Here is a 12079-nt window from a genome sequence, read left to right on the forward strand (position 1 = left end):
GCTGCTGAGCGGGTTAGACCGCTGGTTTGGGGTGCTGGCGATTATTCAAATGACTCTGAGAGTGTGGGTTCAAATCCCAGATGGGACCAAACCCCAAAATGTAATGGAATCTATACTTGACTGAAAGAAAAATCCCAAATATAAAATATGTGGCGTAGGGCATTTAAGCTAGTTCATTCTGAACCTATAGGGTATTGTTGGTTTGCTTTTGACTTGTGTTTGAAATACAGACAAGAACTAGACGCGAGTTAAAAAACAGTGAAGCTTACAATTAAACGAGGGTGAAATGCTTTACTGAAGGGATAAGTTCAAATGTGACCTACTTCTCAGTCTGCTTAATATGTAGAACACGTGGTAGTGACATTGTCTAGTTTAAATACAAACAAATAAACAGTTAATGATGTAAGTATTCACTTTCGGGCAGCTCTTGTTACCCATCTCATAGAGGTGAAATTAATGATAAAAATTACACTGCGGTGAAAGAAATGAAATTCCATCTCACACATACACTCGCACCTGGACGCTCCAACTCACTGTCAGCTCACAGTTTTGGCCACTAATTTACTTCGTCTTTTTTATTTTGCTGAACCAATGCGCAAAATTTGTCAACTTGAGCCTGTCCCACCCGTCTGGGGCCTCGCGGAAGTTTCGCCGACAGAAGCTGTTACCCCTACAAAGATTAATGCGAGAACGTCGGCTGTGGAGAAAAAACATCAATACAGACGAGTCCATTCCTGGAAGCGGTTGCCCTCTTCAATATAACCCGGTGGATACAGAGCGGCCGTCATTCCAGCTTCGAGTCTGCTCGATAAGAAGGTTGCGTCATACTCCAGGTATCAGCACGCGGCGCTTGTCCAGGTGAGTGAATGTATTAGATAGGTGTCATGTCCAAGTTAAGGTACCTACAGTCTATAGTGACAATGAAGAGCACAAAACAATGTATACATCTTAATTCATAGGTTCAGTTAACGGGCTCCTACTCAGTGGAGAGACAAGGGCAAGCTGTGGGTTCATCGTAGTACGCGCTGAACAATACATGCTTGACGAAGCCTTATCGGTGATGCAACGTACGCTATAAAAAATCTCCGTTCAGCTGTTTACGTTCTCATGGGCAGTAATTTATTAAGTGTGTACAATCAGTACTGTTTACATAACGGAGGAATTGTCAACATTTTGTCACAAGGTGAAATTGTTAGCTTTGCATCATAAATGTATATATTTAGAGAGACTTCACATTGTTGAAGTAACCAGACACTACTGTATGTTTTCTTCAAACCCTTTCTCTGTCAGTCCCACAACCATATTATATTCCTTTCTGCATTGCTAAAGCCCTAAATTAAGCAAGTCTAGATTTCCTCAGATAAGAATCTCCCATCTCACTTGAGGTGACTTCAGCTATTTTTTCAATTTAAAGGAATTATTTGTTTCTATCAAAATTATATATATTCAGATGCAAAGCATCCATCTACCACTTTATTTATATGCTAGGAATTTCAGGAAATATTGACGGACATGAATTGTTCTTCAATACACATAACTTTTTCACCTGGAAAATCACATTAATTCCTGTACAATTCCTGGAAATTCCATAATTGTAGTTCCTGAAATTCTTTATTTGCTACTGAATACTAAAGTACTGTCGGAAATGCTAGAAAAATGCTTTTTAGCCTTTATATCTTTAGAAAGGTGATAAATGTATTATGTTGTCAATATATCAACTCACCTATAGTCTACCTAATTTTTATTTCAATTGATTTAACATTCCCATGCATTTAAAGGGCAGTTTACAGGAGAGAATTCGGTACCAAAACAACAACTTAAGATTTTTTCAGAGTTCAACAACAGAAATCTGAAATAGTCTTTACATTTATGCTAATAATACAGGTGGCGTAAAAATATAAATTAACGTTTTTCTTAAACAAATAAATGTTGAATGTTTGTGTTACTTTACTTAATTATCGTTTCTTTATTGAAGAAATATTAATATAAATGTTAAGTCTTGATAAATATGTTTCCCGTCATGCATGCACATCTTGATCACAGCGTCCACTATGCCCAACTATTTGCAGGCGATTGTTGCAAAGGTTTATAAGTTGTTTGTGCTTGAAAAAGACAGAGGTAAACCTTTCATTAGTATAGAAATGGTTTAATACAGAACTTGTAGAGGTGTTGGTATGTCTTACCAAGTTTACAATATTGTAAACAAATCAGACGAGACAGGGACCGTCTCAAAAGCAAAACCGGGACGTAAAACCATCCTTGACAACTTTGACAAGGGAGTACTTAGACGGGTGGTCTACAAACTTTAGGAGAAGAAGAATATATATATTCTAAAGAAGCTACACCAGTGACTTCATTAAATCTTTGGCCAATGTTCACAGCTAGATTAAACTGACCAAATTGACATGCCAAACATTTATTAAAACGTTGCACATTTCTACAATCAATCGATAAGATAACACAAGTGATAGGATTCTTTCCAATTTACAGTAATTCGTATGTTTATTTCACAACAAACACACATACACAAATGATCCCTTCCATAACCAATACGTATACTATACGTACACATATTCAACATTTTGAAGAAAACATCTATTGAGATGACCCCTCGCCCGGGCGTGTGCTATCAATTTCACCTGTCGATACCGTGCATGCTGATGACGTAACACAGGCAGTTAATGTTTGTATCAAATAACATCTCACTACCCCTTTTTTTTCTAAGTTTTTGGTATTTTCATCAGTAAAAACACCATTTTAGGGCATGTCTCAAAATTTTTTCCCTCCGTCTACATTAGGTAGATGTTTCTTAAAGTGATATTTGTTATTTAAGTAACTGTAATACCTCTGAATTTTAAATATAAGTCAAAAAGCATTTTTCTAGCATTTCCGACAGTACTTTAGTGAATCTCACCTGTAAAATATATGTCATGCAAGATATGATAAGTGTTGGTCCACACCGGTGGTTACATTCATGTCTGATGTCAAGTCAGTGCAGACATTTGTAAAACAAATCTCCTTTCACTCGTTCACATTCTCAAGTACTGAAAGTTGTTAAGGAGGTGTTGTCTACTGGCTAGTGAACGTGTAAGGGGAAAGAGTTGTCTACAGCTCAGTGAATGTGTAAGGGGAAAGTGTTGTCTACAGCCTAGTGAATACATGCATACATAGTGATGTCAAAAGTTCAGAAACAGTTACTCACAAGCTTAGAGAAGTGTCCAATCAAGTAACTATTCACCATCACCAGGCGACCAGAATTCAAATTGCTGATCATGCAAGGTGATGTACCACCATAAACAAACCGACACAAATTGACCGATGCCAGTGGTGTGAAGAGTGTGGAACCTGGAGGAATCATTGATAGTCACTTGAAGGCTTTCTGGACAAACTTGGACATGTCTGAAGTGGCCTCGTGAGTGTCCTGGTGTGAACATCAATGAAAGCAAACATGAAAGACTTTGGGGTGGGTCAGAAGTGATATTGGGCGAGGTCACTATGACTGCCAGACAACTGTATATTGTCCATGGATGGGCCATTGGACTGTTCCACCAAACTGGTCCAAGCTTCAAGGTTAGAGGAGTGGACAAGTCTCCCTCAAGTTGTTACCAGAGGGAGATTGTTTTGGACCATGCTGCACCATATAAACAAATGACCAATTGAGAGAGCATGATCCATTTTTTAAAGAATTTGTGATTGTTTTTACTTGACTTATTATATTTGTTTGCAACTTTATCATGCTAACATATTCTGTTTGTTGTTTACACCAAGTCTTGACTTACTCTGCTAACGTCTTCTGTTTGTTGTTTACACCAAGTTTTGCCTTACTCTGCTAACATCTTCTGTTTGTTGTTTACACCGAGTCTTGACTTACTCTGCTTACTCTGCTAACATATTCTGTTTGTTGTTTACACCAAGTCTTGACTTACTCTGCTAACATCTTCTGTTTGTTGTTTACACCAAGTTTGCCTTACTCTGCTAACATATTCTGTTTGTTGTTTACCGAGTCTTGCTTACTCTGCTAACATATTCTGTTTGTTGTTTACACCAAGTCTTGCCTTACTCTGCTAACATATTCTGTTTGTTGTTTACACCAAGTCTTGCCTTACTCTGCTAACATATTCTGTTTGTTGTTTACACCAAGTCTTGCCTTACTCTGCTAACATATTCTGTTTGTTGTTTACACCAAGTCTTGCCTTACTCTGATAACGTGTTCTGTTTGTTGTTTACACCAAGTCTTGCCTTACTCTGATGTCTTCTGTTTGTTGTTTACACCAAGTCTTGCCTTTACTTCTGTTTGTTGTTTACACCAAGTCTTGCCTTACTCTGCTAACATATTCTGTTTGTTGTTTACACCAAGTCTTGCCTTACTCTGTATTTGTTTGTTGTTACTTAGTCTTGCCTTACTCTGCTAACATATTCTGTTTGTTGTTTACACCAAGTCTTGCCTTACTCTGCTAACATATTCTGTTTGTTGTTTACACCAAGTCTTGCCTTACTCTGTTTGCTAACGTGTTCTGTTTGTTGTTTACACCAAGTCTTGCCTTACTCCGCTAACATATTCTGTTTGTTGTTTACACCAAGTCTTGCCTTACTCTGCTAATGTGTTCTGTTTGTTGTTTACACCTAGTCTTGCCTTACTCTGCTAACATATTCTGTTTGTTGTTTACACCAAGTCTTGCCTTACTCTGCTAACATATTCTGTTTGTTGTTTACACCAAGTCTTGCCTTACTCTGCTAACATATTCTGTTTGTTGTTTACACCAAGTCTTGCCTTACTCTGCTAACGTGTTCTGTTTGTTGTTTACACCAAGTCTTGCCTTACTCTGCTAACGTGTTCTGTTTGTTGTTACACCTAGTCTTGCCTTACTCTGCTAACGTGTTCTGTTTGTTGTTACACCAAGTCTTGACTTACTCTGCTAACATATTCTGTTTGTTGTTTACACCAAGTCTTGCCTTACTCTGCTAACGTGTTCTGTTTGTTGTTACACCAAGTCTTGACTTACTCTGCTAACATATTCTGTTTGTTGTTTACACCTAGTCTTGCCTTACTCTGCTAACATCTTCTGTTTGTTGTTTACACCAAGTTTTGCCTTACTCTGCTAACATATTCTGTTTGTTGTTACACCTAGTCTTGACTTACTCTGCTAACGTGTTCTGTTTGTTGTTTACACCAAGTCTTGCCTTACTCTGCTAACATATTCTGTTTGTTGTTACACCTAGTCTTGACTTACTCTGCTAACGTGTTCTGTTTGTTGTTTACACCAAGTCTTGCCTTACTCTGCTAACGTCTTCTGTTTGTTGTTAACACCTAGTCTTGCCTTACTCTGCTAACGTGTTCTGTTTGTTGTTACACCTAGTCTTGCCTTACTCTGCTAACGTGTTCTGTTTGTTGTTTACACCAAGTCTTGCCTTACTCCGTTAACATATTCTCTTTGTTGTTTACATCTTTTCTTGCCTTTTTCTTATCTGACCAGAAACATATAGTAACATCACCCTGTTTGTATGTCTGCATGCATCAGTTCATTTTATTACCTCCTACCTTCTTTGGAGGGTATAATATGTATGTGAAATGCATCAACTCTCTCTGTGACTCAGTATGTATCATCAATTTCAAAGTGATTCATGAATTGGGGTGAAATAGTAAGCTCTTACCACGGTACGGTACGTATTGCGGTACAATGGCCGTTTCAGTACGGTATACGAGATATGATCATAATGCAGAAAATTGACAACAAGAGCGAAACTTTACATTGTGTAATAACACGGAAAAACATATATAGCCATAATTTTTGTTATTTGAATAAACAATACTGTCATTTTATGACTAGACAGAAATGATGGTACAAAAAACGAAAATACAAATTTTTTGATTGCATTACGGTATACCAAACCAAAGACAAGACACTGCAGTTCTACTAATATCTTGGTATATTGTTTCACCCCAAGTCATAAACACATGCTCTATCATTGTATCGTGTGGTGACAATCACTGGATTATCTGGTCCAGACTCGATTTGTTTACAAACAACATTGTACAGCCGTAATATTGCTGAAACAAATATAATACTGATGATATAGTCACAATTGTACAACTGACTGCCTTTTGTAGAGATTTCTTTTGGATGTGGAAAGGGTTTTGTTGCTACTATTTATGTAAAATAGACAGCATCCAAATAAATGTTGCACTAACTTGTAAAAATTCAAGAAAATTAAGAACTAAAATCCCCACAATTTTCTAATTCTGCAAGAATGAATACACATTTGTGACATTGTTGAAATATTTATGGTGTAAAACAGGTCAAATTGTTTTAAAGTTTTACCACTGAGCCTTATGCTTTCTGAGGAAAATAATTTTGTAAAATCAACAGTTTTGATCCTGAAAATTTGAAGAAAAAAGTATTCTGTCTTCATAAGGAGAGAATAAATTCATCCAAGTTTATTTTCTTGAGTCATACAAAAGTGAATTTAATGTTTTAAGAGGATTTTAAATGCATTCTAACAAACAGGATTTTCAGTTTGTGAAGTTTTATTGATCCAGTGGTTTCTAAGGAGCTGTTATTAAATGACATCATGTGATTGTGAAAAATTATCAGTAAGAGGAAAGGTCAAATCAAGGTGAAAATTCAAATTATTGCCTGACACAGACCCTCTGTTTTGAGCCTCACTACTTACTGCACTTAAAATAAGGCTGCATAAATGTAATTACAATTCGATCAATGGAATAATTGCGGTCACCCTCGCAAAGGATGGTTTCACATGATTTACTAAATATGGTTTACGGATTTCCATGTCATGATGCTGTCCCACAGGCTTCCATTTCTACTTAAATCTTCTACAATTTGATAAAAATATGTTACCGGTTTTGTTGTTAGTTGATCAGGAATCGGACATCTAGGCATGTCTCTTTTCCCGGACTCTGATCATTTAACATATTCATAATCCTGTTTTGAGAATTATTCTTGAAACTTTATAGGGATAAATTCAGAATTCATGAAAGTTCATGATAGTTCATGAAAAAAGTGACTTAAGACTGACTGACTGACTGAGTTTGGTTTTATGCTGCTTTTAGCAATATTCCAGTAATATCACAGCGGGGGACACCAGAAATGGGCTTCACTCATTGTACCCATGTGGGGATTCGAACCCGGGTCTTCGGCGTGACGAGACAACGCTTTAACCACTAGGACTTAAGAACTTTATATGCAGACCTTTATCTTGTAATAACGACAAGATGTGGCTGATGAGGAAGGCCTTAGCGTGGTATGTCTACCAGATGAAAGACTACACAACGCAGATGTGTGGATGACAATGAGCGCGGTGTGGATGGCACCGATTGGACTGGATATATAATTTTGCTATTTGCGGCCCTCCGCCTTGTAAAAGCAGACGGGCAAAGCATAAGCAAGTTTGTACTCACTCCCACGGAGACAGCAGATAGGAAAAGCAGGCTGGTAAGGCATTGCAAACTTTGTACTTCCTCCCGCGGAGACAGCAGGCAGGAAAAGCAGGCTGATAAGGCATTGCAAACTTTGTACTTCTTCCAGCGGAGACAGCAGGCAGGAAGGTTTGGGCTGCCACTAAAAGCAGAAGCCAAGTATCCCCTTTTTTAAGCTGATTTGGTGTTTAGTACCGTCGGCACCATGACCACCGCGCCTGTTTATTAAGAAAGAAGCAAAACAAAAAGGTTATGGTCCAGGTTATGCCTACTGTGAACTGTACAGTGAAGACTTAATATAAGTCATGCAGGTAACAACCTCAGCGCCCAGCACCCCCACCCCCACCCCCCGGATATTGTGCTGTAGAAGGGAAGGGTGGGTGGGAAATCATTTGAGATGAAGCAAAATGGTGAACCTGACAGGACAGCATGCAGAATAGAAAGAAAACAGACGTCACATATGACTGCCGATGTGACATCATTCCGGAAGTGACATAGCTGCTATTATGGAATGCTGAAATAATACATGCCATGTGCATTGCTAGACTGGATAGTTATCGTAAGCTAAGTGTATGAAGCTATGCGAAGGAATTGTAAATGCTGCCCATCACCAATTTAGCGGAATATGCCGCCTTATTTCCTGAAGGTTGAGACAGATGTTTAACGAAATACACGGCATACCATGTTAGCTGCAATGCCGCAACAAAGGTGATTAGAAATGACACAATTCGAATTGAAGTTAGACGTTGCATACCTGAGTGTATTTCACTCGCCAGAGGTGTTAGAACTGTGTGAATGCCTTGTAAAGGCTGCCTATAAACCCATTTAGCGAACTAATGCGAAATGTCATTAATGAACCTTTATGAATAAATCTGGATTAATGAATTTTCATCCTTATTCATAAACACAAGAAAATAATTGAAGATTTAGAAATATTTACTAAGTTCATGTTTACAAATTGCAAACTTTTGGTTTAGAAGTATTTTACCAGTACTCCTTTGATCAGTTTATCCTTTCCGATGTTAATGTCAGGAAGAGTGTATAGACTTAACAATTGCAAGCATCTCTTGTTCTATTTGAGTGACTACACAACACTGATCATGATTGTATATATTGTATATAATACATACTGCTTTTTTAATGAAGAAAGAAACTGCAGGAACAAGCCGCATTTTTATATAATCCATTTATGCATTATTTTAATGTAACGGCATTTGATGCATGAAGAATACCATAAGTATTGTCACTTGATTTATATATTAATGTGTTTTTTCACTTCACAGTCCTTCAACATCTAAAGGAGTGATCTATAAATCAGTATGACTTTTCTCAATTTGCAGCCTACTTGTACACAACATTGATATTAAACTCATTTGCTCACACTCACTTTGATTTTACCAGACAGCACCCGTGAAGGTCCGGGGTAGGAAAGGTCTTCAGCAACCCATGCTTGACGACCCGTGAAGATCCAGGGTGGATTGGTCTTCAGCAACCCATGCTTGCCACAAAAGGCGACTATACTTATCGTAAGAGGCGACTAACGGGATCGGGTGGTCAGGCTCGCTGACTTGGTTGACACATGTCATCGGTTCCCAATTGCGCAGATCGATGCTCATGCTGTTGATCACTGGATTGCCTGGTCCAGGCTCGATTATTTACAGACCGCTGCTATATAGCTGGAATATTGCTGAGTGTGGCGTAAAACTAAACTCACTCACTCACTCACTTTACCGGACAGCTTGGCAGTGACCATGGATTCTGAAGCAGTAAAAGATGTTCCTGATGTAATTTTTGACATAGATGTTAGACCCTCCGTATCAGTACAAGCCAATTTTATATCTTGTAAGAGAAACTTATAGAAAGTTGAAGAAAATGAATCAAGCGAAACGGAGGCACTTTCAACTTGTCTCTTACATGTCAGGGGGCGGTGGGGTATCCTAATGGTTAAAGCGTTGGCTCGTCACGCCGAAGACCCGGGTTCGAATCCCCACATGGGCACAATGTGTGAAGCCCATTTCTGGTGTCCCCCGCCGTGATGTTGCTGGAATATTGCTAAAAGCGGCGTAAAACCAAACTCAGTCTTACATGTCAGTGATGCAAACTGTTTTAAACCACAATGTAAACATGAATGTATCTAGCCCAAAAATGTCGTAACGGTACCTTCGTTACGTATTATGCATCTGAATTAAAAGTGGTTCATGATCATATGCTGATTGGATATGATCATCGCTTACATACATCACTTTTTTGCCACATGCTGAACGTGTATTCGTCTCGTGCAACTCGTGATGGCACTATATTTGTGATGTACTATAATCATCTCCAGTTCATCATATCCTTCTAATTAGATAAAGCTGTTATTGTTTATGCATCAAAATATACATCATTTTAGTACAGCTGTATCAAATGCCTTTATTTTCAGGTTTGTTTCCAACGAAGTTTGGTTCGTACTGGCATCGAGAATTTTTTTTAGAATAGAATAGAATAATACTTGAATGCCTTTTCAGGAATTTGTGTTACATCAGCAGAGCTACTGACACATCAGAGAGATACAAAACATATTTACATAAATTCATTGAGTTAGGTACCTTCACATTTGTATAAAAGAGATATGGTACTTGGAATAAAAAATTTACTCAAAATTAAACTACGTGGTCATAAAGTTACTTATTTCGGAGTTTTAAAAGTTTGTACTTTATATTTGTGTAATTAAACATAATGTAAACAATAAAAATAATTCCCCCGGCAATAATAACTGGAGCCGACCGAACAGCACAAACGACAGCCATCACAGCCGAGTCAGGAGAGGTGTGGGATGGGCGCTCTGCATTCGGATCCTATGAACGTATTGAGACATTTGGCTGAACTATTTCGTAATAATTCTGTTAAGTATTTCTGTTATGTTTTGAAAGATTGTTTATTTGTCGAATAGGTACTTTTTTAGGACGCATTTCACCCAGTCATTCATTGCAATGTTTTGTATTCTCCTGTAAGTACCCCCCTCCGTCTTGTCATTTCATTTATTGTAAGTTATTACAGGGCACACCCCATTTTGTATTTTCAACCAATGTTATTGTTTCCATTTTAAATAAATAGTTAGGAAATCAAAATATTAGTCAGTAGGGTAAATTAGACTCTCCAACACGGGTTAGCTCTCACCCTCAGCCAAGACTCAAGCAACCATAATAACTGCGTGAACAATATTAAGCTCAAATTAAGTTGGGCTGATATTGATCGCAGTATCATAACTATAATTTACATGTACCATACAAACAGATAGCTCACCAAACCAGCACTTTCAAGTGATTACTAAAAAGCTTTCACTGCCTGCATGCACCATCCACTTCGCTAGTTTGGTGCACTAGAGCATGGCGATATACGGAACAAACTCACAGTTCAACACAAAACAATTTAAAAACTCTCAAGTGATTGTAATATACACGTCACCATCCGTGCAGTTACCTGTCTGCTAATTTATTATGTGCGTTAGACCATAAATGTCTACTCACATGGTTGGCAACGTGTGCGGTAATGTACCAGATGACTCTTGCTCCACCTGTCAATATTACTGCATCCCGCTAACACTAAGTAATACTAATAGGCAAATTCCAGTTATCTTATACACAACCATATCAGGATGTAGAAACTACATTGTGCCCATACAGAAAAATCATATATAATTATTTCGCTTTGCCAATTTTACAAAATTGTAAATGTTTTGTAAATATAGACTTTTTTAAGTGAAAAATTATTAATTTATTTTTATGACTTTTTTATGAATAAATCTAGATTCAAGAACATTCATTGAAGAATCTTTCATGATTGTGAATATTTGTGAATAAATCTAGAGGTTTAGCACGCTAGTGTTCATAAAGGGAAAATTTATGATTGATTATGAATACATCAGAGGAACGTCAATCATGAACTTTTATTAGTCCTTATGAGAATCGTATAATAAACTGATTTCATGGTATTATAAAAATTCTGTATTGTTAAAATCAATTATTTTCCTATAATCTACAATGGTGCCTACCTTTCCCTGCTCACCATTCATGGTAAAGCTTCATGGATCTTCTCCTTGTGTCTTCTTATTTCCAGTGTTTGTGTGAGAACGTGTGGTTACTGACAATGTCTTGTGTGAAGGTGGAACTTGCATGTTTTGTTGTCTACTTCAGGGTATTCATAAGTTTTGAAAGTATTTTTAGATGGTGTAAACTGGGATACTGAATATGTGTTTAATACTGACTGGAGTGATCTTTCAAAGGATAATCATGAAATGCCACATTCTGGTGATATCGTGCTTGTCATGTGTGCCATAATTCCATTTACACTAGGGAGGAATGTTTAAAAAACATTCATGTCAGGTCAAGATTATTTATGAACAGCATGGTTCATGAAAGCATTCAGTTCATGAATCGTAAGTATTCATGTACTTGATAAGATAATGTTTTTCAAGCATACAAGTTCAAGAATATTCATTTTCCGGATTCTGGATTTTTCCCGATTCGTGAGCATTCAAAAAAAGCTCATGAAAGAGCTTCCCTTATAAAGTTCATGCACGTTTGATGAAGTTCAGAACAATTTCATGAATTATTCTGGATCATCTTGCTTGCCAATACTCCATGTTCACTCCTGTGTTTAGAT

At 37.5% G+C, this 12079-nt stretch overlaps 1 protein-coding gene across 3 annotated transcripts in view; it reads left to right on the top strand.

The window, feature by feature from the left end:
- Positions 1-685: 685 nt before the first annotated feature.
- LOC124257835 (argininosuccinate synthase-like) overlaps positions 686-12079 on the top strand; it is a 50936-nt gene continuing 39542 nt past the window's right edge. Inside the window, exon 1 of one of the 3 annotated variants that reach the window (XM_046691992.1) lies at positions 686-858. The gene's annotated coding sequence lies outside the window, so the exon portion shown is untranslated. The remainder of the gene's footprint in view (positions 859-12079) is intronic. The other 2 variants (XM_046691977.1, XM_046691987.1) reach the window with 2 other exon arrangements.

The sequence above is a fragment of the Haliotis rubra genome, unplaced genomic scaffold (assembly GCF_003918875.1).
Source record: "Haliotis rubra isolate DU_JTF1 unplaced genomic scaffold, ASM391887v1 Scf117, whole genome shotgun sequence".
Taxonomy (NCBI): Eukaryota; Metazoa; Mollusca; class Gastropoda; order Lepetellida; family Haliotidae; genus Haliotis; species Haliotis rubra.